Genomic DNA, 18,560 nt, shown 5'->3' with positions numbered 1-18,560 from the left:
CTGTCTGTCAAGTGTGAGATAAAGCTACTGGTCCCAAGAGGCGTCTACTACTGCTGGGATGCAGTTCCCTTGGGCAAATGGTATTCCCAAGGCTGGTGCACAATTCCCCTGTGTAGCTGACACCCAAGATCAGATGAGCTAAGACTGTGTCTCCTACCTCCATTTGCAAAATCCTCTATAAAAAGGTACAGTAGATAAGGTGGAAGGAGAGAGGGAGTCACCCCTCCTGGAGAACAAGCCAGCTGCGCCCTAGCCCCCACCCGTGCCATGTCCCATCAAGCTCCCGTAAGAGGCCTGTGTACATCCTGCTCTCTTTCCCCATCATAACCTGCTTTGCACCTGCTCCAAGATCCTGCTACTTGGAGGTGATTTGGGAGGAAGACAGGACCGTGGGTTTCTCTGACCTGACTATTTCTTTGTCCTAAATAGTGTTACCGAGCCACAGGTCTTCAGGCATAAAGGGACCTCTCAGGCTGGGACAATGCAGTGAATCTTAGACGGAGCCACCATGAACTCTGGAACCTTGGTGCCATGTGACATCCAAGGACATTTGCATAACTCAGCAGAGTAAATGAGGACAAGGAGGACTAAATTACTACCTGAGATTGCCTTTCCTGTCAGCAAGGTGGTGGAACTGGGGCTCTCAGGGTTCAGTTTAAATTGATTTAAAGAAACTTGAGAATTGTAATATGTATTGCATGCTGCATTCCTGAACTATCGCTCATACCTGCTGCACATCCAGCCTCTCCTCTCTTCCTCCGCTGCCACTTTTGGTCCAGCATGAAAAGACCACCTAGCTGGTCTCCCCACATCCTTCTGTTCTCCTTTAGCCTACTCTGCACGTGGCACCCACAATGACATTTGTAAAATGGATATCTGGTCATGCTTCTCCTTTGATAAGACCGTAGGAGGACCACCACTGATGCTCAGCGCCCTACCCCCCACTGGCTCAGTCACCCACTCCACCCCATCCTCCTTGGTGCCAGGCTCTAGCTGTCTCCATCATCGCCAGCTTTCACTGAACTCTCACGGTAGGCCTGAAACTCTTCCATGTATCGTATGACCTCATTTAGTCTCAAGCCCTTGGGAGATATCTTCACAAAGGCACAGTGAAGTTAAACTATTTGGCTAAGATTGCCAATCCAGGGCCCCTGGTACTAGCCCATCTCTTCTATCTCAATAAATACCATCAACTGCCCAGCATGTCAAACCAGATGCCCAGGAAGGTGGCCCAGGAGCCACCTTCCATCCTGTTCATTCCATCACCCCCTATATTCACTGCAGCAGCAAGGCCTATGGATATTTCTTCACCTGCCTCCAGTGCACACACTCCTCCCTTCCACTGCCATCTCACTGGTCCAGTCACCACCACCCCTCACTGGAACAACTCCAGCAGCCTCCTCGCTGGCTGGCCTGCTCTAATCATGCCCTCTGTGTGTTTCTCGTCCTCTCTCCTCCTTTACTCCCTCCTTTTCTTCTTTGCCCTCTTCCTGTCTCCTTCCATCCTTTCTTCTTTCTTTTCTTTCTTTCTCTTTCTTTCTTTCTCTTTCTTTCTTCTTTCTTTCTCTCTCTCTTTCTCTTTCTTTCTTCTTTCTTTTCCTTCCTTCCTTCCTTCCTTCCTTCCTTCCTTCCTTTCTTCCTTCCTTCCTTCCTTCCCTCCTTTCTTTCTTTCTTTCTTTCTTTCTTTCTTTCTTTCTTTCTTTCTTTCTTTCTTTCTTTCTTTCTTTCTTTCTTTCTTTCTTTCTTTCCTTCTGTCTTTCTTTCTTAGACAGAGTCTTACTCCATCACCCAGGCTGGAGTGCAGTGACAAGATCTTGACTCACTGCAGTATCTGCCTCCTGGCCTCAAGTGATTCTCCTGCCTCAGCCTCCTGAGTAGCTGAGATTACAGGCATGAGCCACCATGCCCAGCTAATTTTTGTATTTTTAGTAGAGACAGGGTTTCACCGTGTTGGCCATGCTGGTCTCAAACTCCTGATCTCAAATGATCTACCCACCTTTCTTTCCTTTTATTTTATTTTATTTTGCTTTCCTTTTATTTTGAAATGTAGGTTTTATTACTGCTCAGGTATGGTGAGGTGAGCAGAACAGGAGACACCTGCTATTAAAGAGAGAGTTTGTTACTCACAGTTCCCAAAAGGAGGAGACACCACACCATGAGGAGGCCACAGGGGGAAGTACAGGGCTCACAGGAGGCAGAGGGAGGGAGGGGAAGTGGTGGACAAGAGCCTTTATGTGGTTTCCGTGGGAAGGAACAGGCTAGGCAAACAAAGTAGTCTTAGAATCAGCCAGTTTGTCCAGTTTCACCATCCCCAGCATTCAGAGGCTGTCACTAGTTGCCTGATACCTGGCCCCAGGGTGATTAGGGCAAGGCCCGGCGTGATTGGTCCCTAAAAGTGCAAGAACCTATGAGAGCCCAGGAAAGGAAGTGGTCGGGGTGTGGGCTCTGGATTGATGGGTTTGTTGATGTAAGGGGAGCTCGCAGGGGAGTTGCTAGTCCCTCCAGAGTCAAGTCCCCAGCATCTCAAAGCATCAGAAATACAGAAAATAAAATGGCATGATTAGTATCCCTTCCTTCCTTCTTCCTTCCTTCCTTCCTTCCTTCCTTCCTTCCTTGCTTCAGAGAATCTCTAAAGGAAATAGCATACCCTAAATACAGTTGAAACCCCCTTCCCCTACAAAAATAATACAAATGATTACATATGTAGAATCTCTAAGTTAGATGTGATATCTATGCATTTCTATAAATTTTCTAAAGGTATTTTGTGTCCTTGCCATATGTGCCCCCTTTGCCTACAGCACTTCTTTCATTCTCCATCAAATGCCTGAATGTTCCTAAACTTTGCATGAATTATATCTTGAGTATATGATGTGTGTGTGTTTGTGCATGTGTATGAAGAGAGAGAAAGTTTCCAACCTCCATTCAAAAGAGTAACAAAAGGCAAAAATAGACAGAATTCGAGGTAAACAATATTCAACAGAAGATAGTTTTCCGAAATTAAAGACAGACACAAGTCTTCAGAGTGAAAGTGCCTCCTAAAGAAACAAGCAGCATGAACAAGAATAAACCTATCCCCTACACCTCGCAGTCAACCACAGGGCACCACGGACAGGGACAAAGACGGGAAAGGCCATGGGAAGGGAAACCAGCCATGAAGAGGTGCCCATTGACTGGGTGGAGAACAGAATTCCCAGTCATAAGCAGTGTGATAGTATCTTTTGAGGCCCAAAATAAAATGAAAAGCCAACTTGGAACTTCATGGCCAATTAAGCTTTTCGGACATAAAAAAGTTTACTACCCACATATCCTTGATCTAAAAAAAGAAAAATGTGTGACAAGAAACAATTCAAAATACACACATACATGAACCCAAAGGAAAGGAGGGGAAAGAAAAGACAACAATTGACAGACTACGATTTATTTATCATGGACAGTTTCAAAAAAATTCTATTTTCCCTAAATCACGGAGGATGGAACTAAAGCAAAGAAAAAAGGAAGAGTGTTCCCTGAAGAGTTAAAGCATATTGGGGTCTTACCTTAAGACCCTAAGAAAAGGAAACAAACACACAAAATACCTTTAATGAATTTATAGAACTGCATATATTATACCTAACTTAGAGATATAATCTCTTATATAATCATACATACGATTAAAAATCTAGGAGTACAAACACACTTTGTTGTTGCTTTTACAAAACCTGAGATCACAGCAAGCATTGTCCTTCAACTTAACTTTTTCCCTTGATACACGTTGTCATCTCTCCAGCTCCATGTTCTGGCGCTTACACACCAGTCCCTTGTTGAAGAACAGGTGATTCTGTTCCAATTTTCACTACTGTAAATCATGCTTTAGAGAAAGTCCTTGAATGCATAGTTTGCACATTTTATAGACCCAGATTCAAACCACATTCACAGCAAGGTTTGCTCAAGGAACAACGAATAGCTGGTGAGCATATCCGCATAAAACTCAGGAGGTTGTACATAAGAATTCAGACTGCCACCTGCCCTGGGAAAGCTATGACGTGCTCAGTAGCACCTCAGCCCTGGCGTTCCCCAAGCACCACCAGCAGCAGGCTGACAGCCGCTCTCTTGGAGCAGGACCTGCTCACTCTGGTTTGCCTCAAGCTATTTCTTCGCTGACTTCTCACTGGCCAGACCCAGCAGGCATCTAAGTGTGCCAATGCCTTGAGGTTGATTACATTCATAACTATTTTTTTCTTTTTAAATTCTTTTTTGAGACAGAGTCTCACTTTGTTGCCCAGGCTGGAGTGCTCACACTAACCTCCGCCTCCCAGGTTCAAGCGATTCTCGTGCCTGAGCAACTCTAGTAGCTGGGATTACAGGTGCAGGCCACCATGCCCAGCTAATTTTTATATTTTTAGTAGAGACGGAGTTGCGCTATGCTCGCCAGGGTGGTCTCAAACTCCTGACCTCAGGAGATCTGGCCACTTCAGCCTCCCAAGTGCTAGGATTACAGGCGTGAGCCACCACGCCCGGCCCTTTTAAAACTTTTATAGATTCACTGGATACACATGCAGGTTTGTTACATGGATATATTGCACAAGGGTGAGGTTTGTGCTTCTAGTGTGCCTTGATATCACCCAAATAGTGAACGTTGTACCCAGTAGGTACTTTCAACTGTCACCCCTCCTGCCCCAGCTTTTGGAGTCTCCAGAGTCTATTACTCCCTCTGTGTGTCCGTGTGTACCCATTGATTAGCTCCTGCCGATAAGTGAGAACATGCGGTGTTTGATTTTCTGTTTCTGAGTTACTTCACTTGGGATTTTATTTGAGTATCTTCAAGCCTAGTCTTTGAAAGTCGTTACCATAAAACTGTGTGCTAACATCCCTCAGTCTCTCTCTCTTCTTTGGGAAAGAGCTCTCCAACTTCTTGGTCTTTGTGAATGCCTTCATTCCAGAATGACTGCATTCCTTCCCGGCACAGTCACTATGTCCTGTGGAAGTGGAGGGCCCTACACGTTTCCAAGAGAACTATTTCACTTTTTTGCAATCGCTGAGCATTTTTTCAACCTTTTCTTTCATGGGGAGTCAAATTGTTTAATTATTTGACTAGGTCATATATTCACCTAGTTAAAATTTATTAGACAAAATTATTATAAAATTATAAAAGTTATTCAAATAACTTTCTTTCCCCCATTCTTTCTTCCATTCCGCTAAGTCCTACTCACCCACAACAAATAAATGCATAGTTATTAGATTCTGGTGTATCCTTCCAGAGTAGTTTTTTTAAATGATTTTCTCCATTTTTAATTATTTTTTTAATTTCAATAGCTTCAGGGGTACAAGTGGGTTTTGGTCACATGGATGAATTGTAGAGTGGTGAAGCCTGAGATTTTAGTGCACCCATCACCAAAGTAGTGAAGGTAGTTTTTATCCCTCACCCCTTCCCACCCTTCCCCTCCTCCATTATACTATTCTGTATCCCTTTGCATACCTATGACTTGGCTCCCACTTACAAGTGAGAACATCCAGTATTTGGTTTTCCATTCTTGAGTTACTTCACTTAGAATAATGGCCTCCAGCTCATGTGAGTTGCTGCAAAAGACATTACTTTGTTCTTTTTTATGACTGAGTAGTATTCCATGGTATATACATACCACATTTTCTTTATCTACTCATTAGTCGATGGGCACTTAGATTGCTTCCATATCGTTCCAATTATGAATTGGGTTGCAATAAACATATGCGTGCATGTGTCATTTTGATATAATGACTTATTTTCCTTTGGGTACATATCCACTAGTGGGATTGCTAGGTCAAATTGTAGATCTCCTTCCAGTTATTTAAGAAATCTCCATACTGTGTTCCATAGAGGTTGAACTAGTTTACATCCCCACCAGCAGTGTATAAGCATGTCCTTTTTACTACATCTACTCCAACATCTATTGTTTTTTGACTTTTTAATAATGACCATTCTTGCAGAAGTAAGGTAGTTTCTCATCGTGGTCTTAATTTGCATTTCCCTGACAATTTGTGATGTTGAGCATTTTTTCATGTTTGTTGGTCATTTGCACATCTTCTTTTGAGAAACATCTGTTAATTTCATTTGCCCCCCTTTTGATGGGATTCTTTACATTTTTCTTGCTGATTTGTTTGAACTCCTTGTAGATTCTAGATATTAACCTCTCGGGGAATTTTTAACACACATGCATACAAAAGCAAGGTACAGTATTTCCCCCGTCTTTAATTCAAATGGCAGCATGTTCTATTGTTTTCAAGTTTACTTAAAATTGACATACTGAAGAATCTTTCATATGGCTACATGGAGGGCTCGCTCATTCTTTTTCATACAGTCCTAGAAGATTCCATTGTGTGGATGTTCAAGTTTATTCAACCCAATTCCACTGACAAACTTTTAGGTTGCTTCCAGGTGTTTACTATTACAAACATTGCTACAGCAAATAACCTTGAACATACTGGCCAATCTAGACATCTCATCAACCAGCAGACCCTCCTGCAGAATCTAAACCAGACCAGCACAAACTCCCTGTCCTTGTGTAATAAATAGACTCCATCTTCTCTATTGATCATCTGCTTCTCCCCATTCACAAAAACAACACCATGGAATACTTAGATGCTTGAAGTCTAAGCAATGTGGAGACCTATTGACTTTTATGCTCTCCGATGACTCCTGCAGATTAAAGAAAGAAAGATGATTTTATCTCTATTTCTCCCTATGCAGTGTTATAAAATGTGGGTCTGGGAGAGCATGGCAAATTAGATGACGCATTTTTTAAATGTTGGTTATCTTTTGAATTATTAGCAGCACGAATATAGTGCAATATGCACATAATTAGCAAGCTTTCTGAATTTATTATATATACTTTTTCTTGTTTCTTTTAATTATCCAGCATTCTACTTGAAGGTAGTATGGTGATTCAAATGATGGTTAAATGTGTCAAATGGTGACAAAATGCACTAACCTGCCAGAGTGGAGAGAAGCAAAGTCTAGAAATGCCACGAGATGGTTTTTGTCCTATTAAATGCATAAAAGTTTCTTAATGTATTATTCATGTTATAACCATGGCACAAACAAAATATGATTTATTGAGTATTTTAATACAGCCCGTTAATGTTATGCAATAAAGTGTATTTTAATATTTAATATAATCTGTGAATTTCAAACTTTTTTTCAGGAAAGATCTTGTGGTTTTAAACTAAATCAAATGCAGTAGGTTACAAATGAGGTCCCAAGAGCATCCCTAAAGGCCGATTGGGCCCGTTCAGAGCAACTAGAATTCAGAAGCTGGTTTTGGGCCGGGTGCGGTGGCTCATGCCTGTAATCCCAGCACTTTGGGAGGCCGAGGTGGGTGGATCACCCGAGGTCAGGAGTTCGAGATCAGCCTGACCAACATGATGAAACCCGTCTCTATTAAAATTACAAAATTAGCCAGGCGTGGTGGCTCATGCCTGTAATCCCAGCTATTCAGGAAGCTGAGGCAGGAAAATCACTTGAACTTGGGAGGTGGAGGTTGCAGTGAGCAAAGATCATGCCATTGAACTCCAGCCTGGGCGTCTCAATAAAAAATAAATAAATAAATATATAAATAAATAAAGCTAGGTCAGAAGGTGGTTTTTGTTTGGGTGTTGAGATTGCTGTGGTGTAGGGGTAATGTGGCCATTGCTTGAGAAGTGAGGTGATTAGGGAAGCTCGTCTGCTCACATGGAATGGGCATTCTTCAGGTCAAGGTCATGGGTTAGTTCCTAGATGAATTGTATGACCACGACAGTGAGCAGCTACCTTTCCGTCACCTAGCATGCATTCTTTGTTCTTCTGATAATAGTGTACCCATTTCCTATGAGGTAATTAATGCCTCCATTGGATAGAGCTTAGTGAGACTACAGGTGTCCTGCTTTCCTCCAGGGGTGAGAGTTCAACCCACACCAAGTAAGGAGAGTTCTCCTCTATCAGTCTGGTTTGGTTTTTGATAATGCTATATAATCAGCAACCCCAAATTCTCAGTGTCTTAGTGTAAAGAAGGTTTCTTTCTTTCTTGAGCCCATCCCAAGTCAAAAGACGGGCTTTGATAACTGTAGTTTCTTAACCCAGTTTGATGCAGGCTGCTTTTCAGTCCATGCTTTCATGAGGAGGAAGGCAATAAAAAGAAAATTTTATGGGGTCTTGTCTCTCAGCATAATGCTCCAGACTGTCACATGTCACCTTTGCTCTAAATACATTGGCCAGAAACAACACATACAGCCCCATCCAACCATAAAGAGTCAAGAAGTTCATTGTCACTCAAGGACATAGAAGAGGACAGTCTGGACGAAGGCACTAATGTCCCATTGCCACATTTCCTCTCTGTATTTTGAATTGTCAGCAGAATGGCCTTCCAAAAGAATATCTCTCTTTGGAATCCATTTATGCCGTGGGAAATGCTTGGACCTCCTCCAGAGCATCCTGTTGGAACTCTCTGATCCTACCTTTCCCACCAAACCCTCACATTCTTCCATGTCCTTCCAGTGGGTCCCCTTGCACCTCCATGAGTAAGCAAGAGTCAGCCTCCAGTTCTCACAACCAAAGAACCCAAGGCACCCAGCTGTACTGCCTTCTGACACCAGCCAGGCACTTTGTCAACATGGCTCAGTTTAGTCCTTCCTTGAGCTCTGCAACCCTAGGGCTGGTGCTACAGTCCCACAAGAGCTGCATCCACAGCACTAACTGAGCAAGAGGGAACCCCAGTGATGGCAGGGTTTGCCTATGGGACAGGGACTAGAATCTGTCCAAATTCCCCATAAACCTCCCAAAATGCTGAGGGAATATCAGCAGGGAGGGTGAGGTCCCTGCACAGGCCCTGCCATGGAAATGGAAGAATACGTGAGCCAAGAGACCTCAGAGAGGATCTTGCCTAATCCTTGCCCGGTGGATGAAGAGGGGAAGACAGTTGCCCAAGACCACATGATTGTTTACTTGCCGAATCCCTAACTCACACCTAGGTGGATGTATCTAAGAGGAAAGTAAAAAACAAAGAAGGTACACGTTGGAGCACACCTGGGTTGCTAAGACCCAGGCTGGGGAGCACAACAGCCCTTTTCACTCCACTCTGGCTTGAGCTGGCCCTAATTTACCCCTTCCTTTCCCCAGGAAAGAACCCGCAGGCAGCCAAGAAGCTCAGCGTCCATCTGAATCTCCTAGGACCAGTTGCTTTCTGTAGAAGCCAATAGGAATAGTTTAGAACATTGCCAACTGTTATCCATCAGCTCTAGGAATGGGAGGTCAATGGGAGGTTTAACTTGGCAGTTAAACCTCCATTTAAGTCAAAGTTTACAACTTAGCCCCAAGGCACAAGAAGAACCTTCTCCCCCAAGGACTAAAGCCTAAAAAATTTTTAGGTTACAGGATGGAAAACTAATTCATATATACACCTGTGCACAAATTTCTACACATCAATCAACAAAAGCAATGCATTAGTCCTGAATAATCACAAATAATTAAAAATATAGATTTTTCTCTGCATCTCCTGCGGCTAAAGCAGTGAGTATCTTCTACTGCAAAATTAATCACCCATATTAACCCTTATGACTGCTTTTGAAAGCATAAATCCCATTTCAGGCCCCTCCACAGGAGGGTAAGCTTCACATGGACTATGACATCTTTTTGGTTTGACTACAAACTGACACAATTTTGCAAAGATTTATTTTTATTGTTTGAATTAAGAAAACACTGGGTTTTCTTCAATTTAAGAAACATAGAATTTTGTTATAATATTAAATATACTTTTAAAAACTTACTCTTCGAGGATTTCTGGCCACTTAATTTCAGAAAAAAGAAAAATTCCCAAATGTGCTTGGTGGTAAACCAACTTCCGCATGGTGAAGTAAAATAGCCTTAACTTAAGAAAGTTAAAAATGTAAAGTTTTAAGTTAAAAAAGGTAATAAAGACACCACTGAGAAAGTGAAAAGACAACCCACAGAATGGGATAAAATATTTGTAAATCATGTATCTAATAGGGGGACTCGTGTCCGGAATATATAAAGAATTCCTGCAACTCAATAATATTAACAAAAACACAAGCAATCCATTTAAAAATGGGAAAATATTTGAATAGATATGTCTTCGAAGAAGTTTAAATGGCCATAATAAACACATAGAAAGATACTTTATATAATTCATCATCAGGGACATAAAAAACAAAACCACAATGAGAATCCATTTTGCACCCACTAGGATGGCTAACATTAAAAAGACAGATCATAGCAAGTGTTGGTGAGGATGTGAAGAAGGTAGAACCCTCATACATTGCCAGTAGGAATGAAAAATGGTACAGCCACTTTGGAAAACAGAAGACCCTCAAAAAGTTAAACTTTGATTTAACTTTAAATAAATATAGAGTTCCTCAAAAAGGGGGTTGATGTGACTTAGCAGTTCCACCCTGAGGCACATACCCAAGAGAATTAACAACATGCATCCACACAAAGACATGTACATGAATATTCACAGCAGCATCATTCATAATCACCAAAAAGTGGAAAGAACTCAAATGCCCTTCAATTGATGAATGGATGAACAAACTATGGTACATCCGTGTGATAGATTCAGCCGTAGGATGGAACAAAGCTCGAATATGTATTACAACATAAATGAACTTCAAAAACATTAAGCTAAGTGAAAGAAGGAAGATGCAATGGGCTACATAGTTTATGATGCAATTTATAGGAAATGTCCAGAATAGGCAAATCCATAGAGACAGAAAGCAGATGAGTGGGGAGGACAGAATGATTGCTAATGAATGTGGGGTTTCTTTTGGGAGTGATTAAATGTTCTAGAATTAAATAGTGGCAATAGTGGTGCAATCTTGGGATTATACTAAAAACCACTGAACTGTACACTTTGTGAGAGTTAATTTTGTAGTACATGAATTATAACTCAACAAATCTGCAATTTACAAAAAAAATAATTACCTTCAAAAGAAGAGGAAGAAGAAAAAGGAGAGTAAAGAAAAAAGAAGAAGAGAGAATGAGAGAGGAAGGAAGGAGAAAAAGAAGAGAAAAGGAAGCAGAAGCAATGCTCCTGCTGCATTTCAGAGGGAGATGCTGATGCCAGCATGCTCCAGCAGGTCTTGCAGAGCTGTAGCCTGAGGCATCCTGCCCACACCCCACAAAAGTCAGCTTCCTCTTAGACGGAGGGTCAAGAGCTGCCCACTGGGTCTCTTCACGGTTCTGCAATGCTAGCTGACAAGCGCTCTTCTGACCACCCACTCCAGGCAGGACCACTCCACTAGGGGACACCCCTGCTCCTCAAGAAGAGACCCAGTGGCCACCAGGACAATGCGGTAACTCTCCAGGACCTCTCTACGCCCCGCCCAGATCAAAGGGATTTCTTCCAGGAGAGTTTGCCCATCTCCTCACCTCCCTTTTGTTTGTCAAAATTGTACCTCCTCCAGGAAGCCTTATTACCCCATCTAACTTATATTAACTCTAAAACTCCATGTTTTCCAATGTGCACTCCTTTAAGTATTCCTCAGAAAAGGGGACCCTGTGTAGGATTGCAAGATAAAATGTAGATGTCCAGGAAAATCTGATTTTTCAGACAGACAACTGTGACTATGAGTATTTTTATGTCCTCAAGGACTTAGAGACATTAGATACCCCTGCAGGGTGCACTGCGAATTCCTGGGGAGGGTTGTGGCCTGCAGCATTCTCCTGATTTACTGGACTACAAAACTAGAGTTGCTGGATTAGGCAAATAAAAACACCAATAACAGTTTGATTTTCAGGTAAATGATATTTTATGTAAGTATACTGCAAATATTGCATCAATATACTTGTACTTCAAGATAGTGGTTTATCTGAAATGGAAATTTCACTGGGTGTCTTGAGTTTTAACTGGCAGCCCTACTGACGGGGCTTATTCATCATGTAGACTCTGGGTATCATTTTCATAAGTCTGCAGTAGAAGCTCAGGAAACTGATTTTGTAAGAAAGACCTCAAATAGGTAGGCATGATTGGTCTAAGGGTCATGAGATGGGAGAGCAGTGTGTGTGTGTGTGTGTGTGTGTGCGCACGCGCGCGCACATGTGCATGAATTGGGGGCGGGGGCGGGTAGAGTTTGGGGTAAAAGGCTTCCCAGAAATCCAGAGCTCTGATCCATATCTTCTGACTACTTTAAAATGACTGAAACCTCGGGTTCCTTTTTCAGTGCCTTATTCCACACAGACTCATCTTTTAGGAGGCTATTTGACAGGGCTTAACTGCGACCCACATTGTACATGCTCATAACAAAGACAAGTCCCCATCTACCATGCTGTAACTTAGAAAGGCACAAGTTATACAACATCTGGAATCTACCCAAGGGAAAAAAAAAATGGGAGTCTACAAATCTAGCATGCTGGAGGCAGAAACCATGTGCTCAGAATCATTAAAATCACATTTCACTTTGCCACAATGCAGCTCCGTCCCTGGCTGATGGCCAGATAAGCTTGCTGGCAGAGATCTTCTCCTGTGGTGCTGAACGAAGGGGCCACACACCTCTCAGTTAATACCTGCCCAAGTTTAATACCTAATCACCATCCTCAGATTGCCTCTCAACACTCATTACCAGCACTCAGCAGTCACAGCCAAGGTGATGGAATTTAAGATTAGGACAAGAGTAGTCACTTTTGTTCTTAAGTGCAGGTCTCCTCGGAACATCATCATTCAGCAAATTCGGGAGACAGCATTTCCACTTTCTACTGAAGCACCCTGTAAGAACCAGAAAAGCATGACACCATTAAAGATAAACGAAACTGGCCCTATTTGAGCAAGAAGGGCTCAGTCTGTTTGGTCTGTGTTTTATACCCGTGATGAATTTACCTGTTTGTTCATCTCCAGCACTCCGGCCTGAAACTGGCCCTTTGACAAGCACCCTGCAAGCTCCAGTGATGCTGAATCCCAGAAGTGGATTCTCTTGGAGAATCCCAGGGGCTGTCCTGTGCTCCAGGACTGTCCCAGGCCTCCTTGGGTGGACGCCATCCCCTCTGGTCCCCTCTAAAGACTTCATCATGACGATGGTGATTGTGAGCAAACCAGGTGGGATAGTTTCCCATATCTGCCTACCAGGAGCTGCTTCCCAGGAGGCAGGTAGAAAGGGAAGGAGGGAGGAGAGCGCAAGGGGCCAAGGAGAAAGAAAAGAGAGGGAGGGCAGGAAGAAAGCAGGAGAGAGAGTTCTCAGGGAAAGCAGGGAAACAGTGACGAAGGGAAGACCGGTTGTACCATATGAGGTAAGTGATCATTTATAGTCATTATCAACTTACTGTGAATTCCAGATGGAGTTTCTGGAAGCTACGGTCTTATTTCCTGTTAGGAATTCATTCATGTAACAAATGTTCTATGGGCCGGGGCACTGTGCTCAGGGATGCAGATACACCCCTGAATGTAGCCATTTGCATTCTAATAAGGCAAAGCAAACAATGGAGAAATACACTCACAGATAAGACAATTTCAGACAACGGTCATGCTGGAAGGAAATGGCATGGTCATGGGATAGAGAGCCAGGAACAGGAGGAGATATTAGACAGGGACCAATTGGCAAGGAAGAGATTAAGGAGGGGACCCAAGAGAGAGCACAGTGAGAGAAGAAGCCCCCTGTGTGTAGACTTGGGAACTGATTGGCTTGGCAGGTGGAGCCATGCCACATAGGTCAACGTGGCCAGAGGGTGCTGAGCAAGGGGATAAGTTGCAGGGCAGGAGTCTGAGGGCATGCAGACTTGAAGGTGCTAACAAGGAATTGGATTGCATTAATTCAGGACCATATGAAAAATGCCTCTGTGATCAGACAAATGGTCAACCTCTCTTGACAGGAAAACATTGACTGTGACGTGGGTTATGCAATGAAACTTCCAACCCAGGATCTGTTTCTGAATGAGTGTCATGGAGAAGAGAGCAGAGGCTCTGCATGGCCCCAACACATGTCCCTCCTCCAAGCTCTGACATTAAGAAACATGCCTGCTTCCTCGTGGAGGAGGGAGGCCTGGTCTAAGATGTGTGCTACAGGAGAGGAAATTCACACCTTCGGTTGCCTAGGTGATGGCTTCCAAATGATGTTGCGATGTTGCGGGTCTAACTGGCTGCCTGGCAAGGCCTCTGAGATGGGAAAAAGGGAGCCCATTTCCATTGGAGTCACCATGATTGGACCAAATTCTGGTCCTCAGCTCAGGGGCCCTTGTTCCTGGTGACATCCTTCAGCTATACGGCACCAGACCCCAAATATGTGTCTCTCCCAGGGCTAACCCTGGAAGCTGATAAAAACCAGAATACTTACGCAGCACGGTGGCTCATGTCTGTCATCCCAGCACTTTGGGAGGCTGAGAGAGGATGATCACTTGAGCCCAAAATTTGGAGACCAGCCTGAGCAACATAGCAAGACCCTATCTCTACAAAAAGTTTTAAAAATGACTAGGCATGGTGGCATGCAGCTGTAGTCCCAGCTACTTGAGAGGGTGAGACAAGAGGATCACTTGCCTCTCAACCCGGGAGGCTGAGGTTGTATGAGCTATTATTGCATCACTGCACTCTAGCCTGGGCAACCCTGTCTCTAAAACAATAACAACAAAACAAAAAATAATCAAAATACCATTGTCTAGTGTCCAGGACAACACCAGCTGCTCATGGGATTGGGAGGCAGACAGACAGCCCAGGTCAGGGCCAAGGTGCTGCAGCCTCATACATTCTAGTCAGTCCCAAATGAGCAAGAGCCTGCACCCTAGGGGAGTTCGTGTCTCGGTGGATGTAGTGTCTCTACCCATGAGCAGTACTTAACAAATGCCTGCACATCCATGTCACTCACTTCATCTTCTATCAGTCACTACAAGCACCATCTCCTCCAAGAAAATATGTTCTGATGGAGGAAACCCTGGATGTGTAGTCAGTGGCCTGGGACTGCCTAGAAGCTTCACTGAGTACTACTGGCTATGTAATCTCAGACAAACCACTCACCCACTCTGAGTCTCATTTTCCCCAACCATACATTGTGTCTAGCAATGCCCACCTCCCAGGACTGGGTATAAAGATTAGAGTCGATGCATGCCGAGTATGCAGCGGCTGATATTTGCTAAGAACTGCAATGTTCAGATTCAATGTGGTGGCCAGATCTGGAGATCCTGAGACCACCTAGCCATGGTTGCTCTAGGGTGTGAGAGATGAAATCCAGGGAAAGTAGAGGAAGGTTCCCAGATGTGACAGCTTCAGCAGGGAATCGGATTGCCACGGGAATCTCCAGAGACTGGACAAAGAGGAGTTTCACTGTTTTAAAGGCATCAGATGGACAGATGCAGAGCCACTTTCCTGGTAGGATTTATGACTCCAGCAGGTCCCCAGCTCCAACAGACAGCTCATTCCGGGGGAAATTAGGTGTCAAATGCAGTGTTGTGGAATTCTTAGGGCACCCATTGGCGGAGTTTTACAGCCATTCTTGCTCTAGGCCTTCCTCAACTTGTCAAAACATTGACTTTCCTCTGCCGCTCCTAATCAGACAAGTACCAGGCAATAGCAATGAGTAATGCAGCTCTTAACACTTCGCCCTGAAAAGATGAGACACCTCAGACCCTGGTTCTTCTAGAGTTTGGGTCAGCAATATGACACTGAAGTCATTTGCTCCTTGTCACACAGCGAGGACTTTATGGCTTTTCAGGCTGGCAAAAGACTTTCCCCAGGTGAGTCTAGTTTTCTGAAGTTGAGACGTCTAACATCACATCCCAGATGTGAGAGAGCAGATCCGTCCCACTGGCCACTTGTCCCCACAAAAACGGGGGTAAGGAAGGCAGGGGATTGTCAGCAAAGCTCTGAAGAGCGGCTCCACACCAACAGGCAGCCGGCAGATCCCAGCCCGGTCCCACGAGTTATCACTGAAGATACTAAACACACAGCTGCTGAATTCCTGTCCTAGTTAGGGTGTCTCTTAAAGCAGACCCTGAACAATGACTTGGGTGCAAGTAGTTGATTTGGGAGGTGACCCCAGGGAACAAGAGCAAGGGAGCAGGAGGAAGCCAGTGACAGGGTGCAGCCCTGTGGGAAATGGGGGCCCAATCTGCAGGGCCAATGCAGTGTTGTGGAATTCTTCGAGCACTCTGGAGAGCAGGGGAGCATGGAGCTCAGAACTGCCCCTCTGAAGGACTGGAAGTTGGGCGTTGATCCCCACAGCATCCCGTGTTGGTAGAGGGTTCGTCCCTGAGTGTATTAACCCTTCTGCTCTTCCAGACTGTGCCTCTGCATGGCTGATTAGACTCCCACAGCTCAAAGAAAGCTCCAAATCAAAAAAGCAAAGGTTGCAGGCTGCCTGCCAGAGGTGAGACCCTGGTGATGGTCCTGGCACTGCTCACTGCAGTGCTGATGTCAGGAGGGCCCCGGATGTGGCACAGAGCACGAGAGCCATCTGCAGCAGCACCTGTGCCCAGCAGTGTGCTAAGCACCAAATGAGAGCAGAAGTCATAGTGAAAAAGAGTGCCCAGCCTCAATGACTCCTAGGAAAGTTTGGAATAGACAAGTGACCCCCGGGGCCCCAGCTCAGCAGCCTAAGTTATAATTGAGTGACAAGAAGAAAAGATGCTGTTATTTAAAACAAAAATTGACTGCAATGGCTGCAGCACTGTCAGGCAGAGGCCACGTTCTTCTTAGGGGTAGGTGGCCTTTTTGTTTAGAAAAAGACTTCAGAGGATCTCTTTGTGTGTGTGAAAATACAGGCCCCAGGGCACAGTGGGAAGGAGAGAGAGCACTCTGCTCCATAGTGATTGGAGTTTTTGTCTTGTTTGTTTGAAGGTGCCTTGTGATGGGAAGAACAGAATTGATGGAGCTTGTGACACAAAGTTCAACTGGCAGGAGTGGGTCAGACCTTGGAAGGAAGGCAGTTAGGAGATACTCCCTGTAGAGGGGTGGTCAGGGGGCCACAGGGCAGGGATCGCTCACAAAACAGCCACATCAAGTCGGTGCATTCTGTGATATGCTGATATTAACTATCTGGTGTCCCTGACTCTTCAGTGTGAATCAACTCAGCTCATTAGTTATGCTTTGGGGAACAAAGAGAGAGGAACATTGGGTGTGATTTAAGATAAAGAGAAGACAGGAGCCATGGGAAGAGAGTGGGGGATAAGAACTCAGTGGGGCTGATGTAGGTAGGTGAGCTCCAAAACTGGAGCTCAGTCCAGGAGGGCTCTTGGCTTCACCCAGGAAAGAATTCAAGGGGGAGCTGGTGGTGTTAGACAAGTTTTATGGAAGCCACAGTAAACAGCAGCAACAGAGGGGCTTCTCCTTGCAGAGCAGGGCTACCGCACAAGCAATGTGCCCAGAGTAGCAGCTCAGAGGCAGTGCTGCACTCATATTTATACCCACTTTTAATGACAAGCAAATTAAGGGGTAGGTTATGCAGAAATTTCTCAGGAAAAGGCGGTCACTCCCAGCTGTTGTCATGGCAATGGTAACTGACATGGCACACTGGTGGGTGTGTCTTATGGGAAACTGCTTCTGCCTGGTCCCTGTTTTAGCTAGTCCTCATTTAGCTGGTCCTCAATTTGGTCCAGTGTCTGAGCCCTGCCTCCAAAGTCAAGTCCTGCCTCCTGTCTCAGGGCTGAGCTTCCAGGGATGTGTGTTCCCTCAGGAATCCTCGGAGAAGTTGGGAAGACACCAGACATCTCACAGCGTGCAGAATAGGGGCCTGAGTCTGCATATTTGAAGTTGGAGGAAACTGTGGCCCCCCTAAACCTGAAGAACACAGGACCCTGAGCTGTCATTCAGACCCATTTGGCACCCAGTTATTGCTACTAAAAACGTAGCTGAGCCAGGCCCCGTGGCGGACAGGGAAGCCCAGGGATGACAAACATGGCCCCTGCCCTCGGATTATGCCAATGTCCTAGGGTGTTCCAGTTGTCAGCAACCAACCTGGCCAAGCAATGCCTGAGGGGACCTGGTTGGAGGCTCCATAAACTGACCAGAGACATCCTGGAAGACCCCCGGGAGAAGGGACATCAGAACATCAGCCTGAATGGTGAGAAAAAATAGCAATAGGTGGAAAGCGAGAGAGAAGAAACTGTGGGCAAAGGAAAGAGAAGAGTTTCTGGAGACACAGACCCTCATGGGGTCTTCCCTAGGCCACCAGTGACACACAGGCGTCACCTTCTGTATCCATTAGGGGTCTAGGGGAAACTGAGGCACACTCAGAGTCATTGAGGAGAGTTTAGTGAGGGGACTGCTCACATGTGATGGAGAGGGCTAGAGGGATGCGGTAAACCCAAGGCTATGGCTGTGCACATCACTACTTCCTAAGCCCACAGGGGACAGTGCTGCTGTGGAAGAGGCCACAGGGAGGAGCTGGGGATTTCAGAGAGGAGCCTAACCCCTGCCACTTTTAGCCTAGCAGGGAGAGAGGAGGGCAGGTGAATATCCCGATCTCTTTCCTTCCATCCCACCAGTCCCACCCCCATTGACTAACCGAGCTGGAAGCAGAGGTCGAGGGAGCCTGGTCAGTGCAGCCCTGCAGACCTAGACCCACCTAGCATGGGTGTGGAGAGGCTTCCGGAGAGCATCCTGTGTACTTGCTGACAAATTGGCCACCTGTCTCCTGCAAGCTGT

This window comes from Papio anubis, chromosome 20 (assembly GCF_008728515.1).
Source record: "Papio anubis isolate 15944 chromosome 20, Panubis1.0, whole genome shotgun sequence".
NCBI classification, from domain to species: Eukaryota; Metazoa; Chordata; class Mammalia; order Primates; family Cercopithecidae; genus Papio; species Papio anubis.
This window is presented reverse-complemented; position numbering follows the sequence as displayed.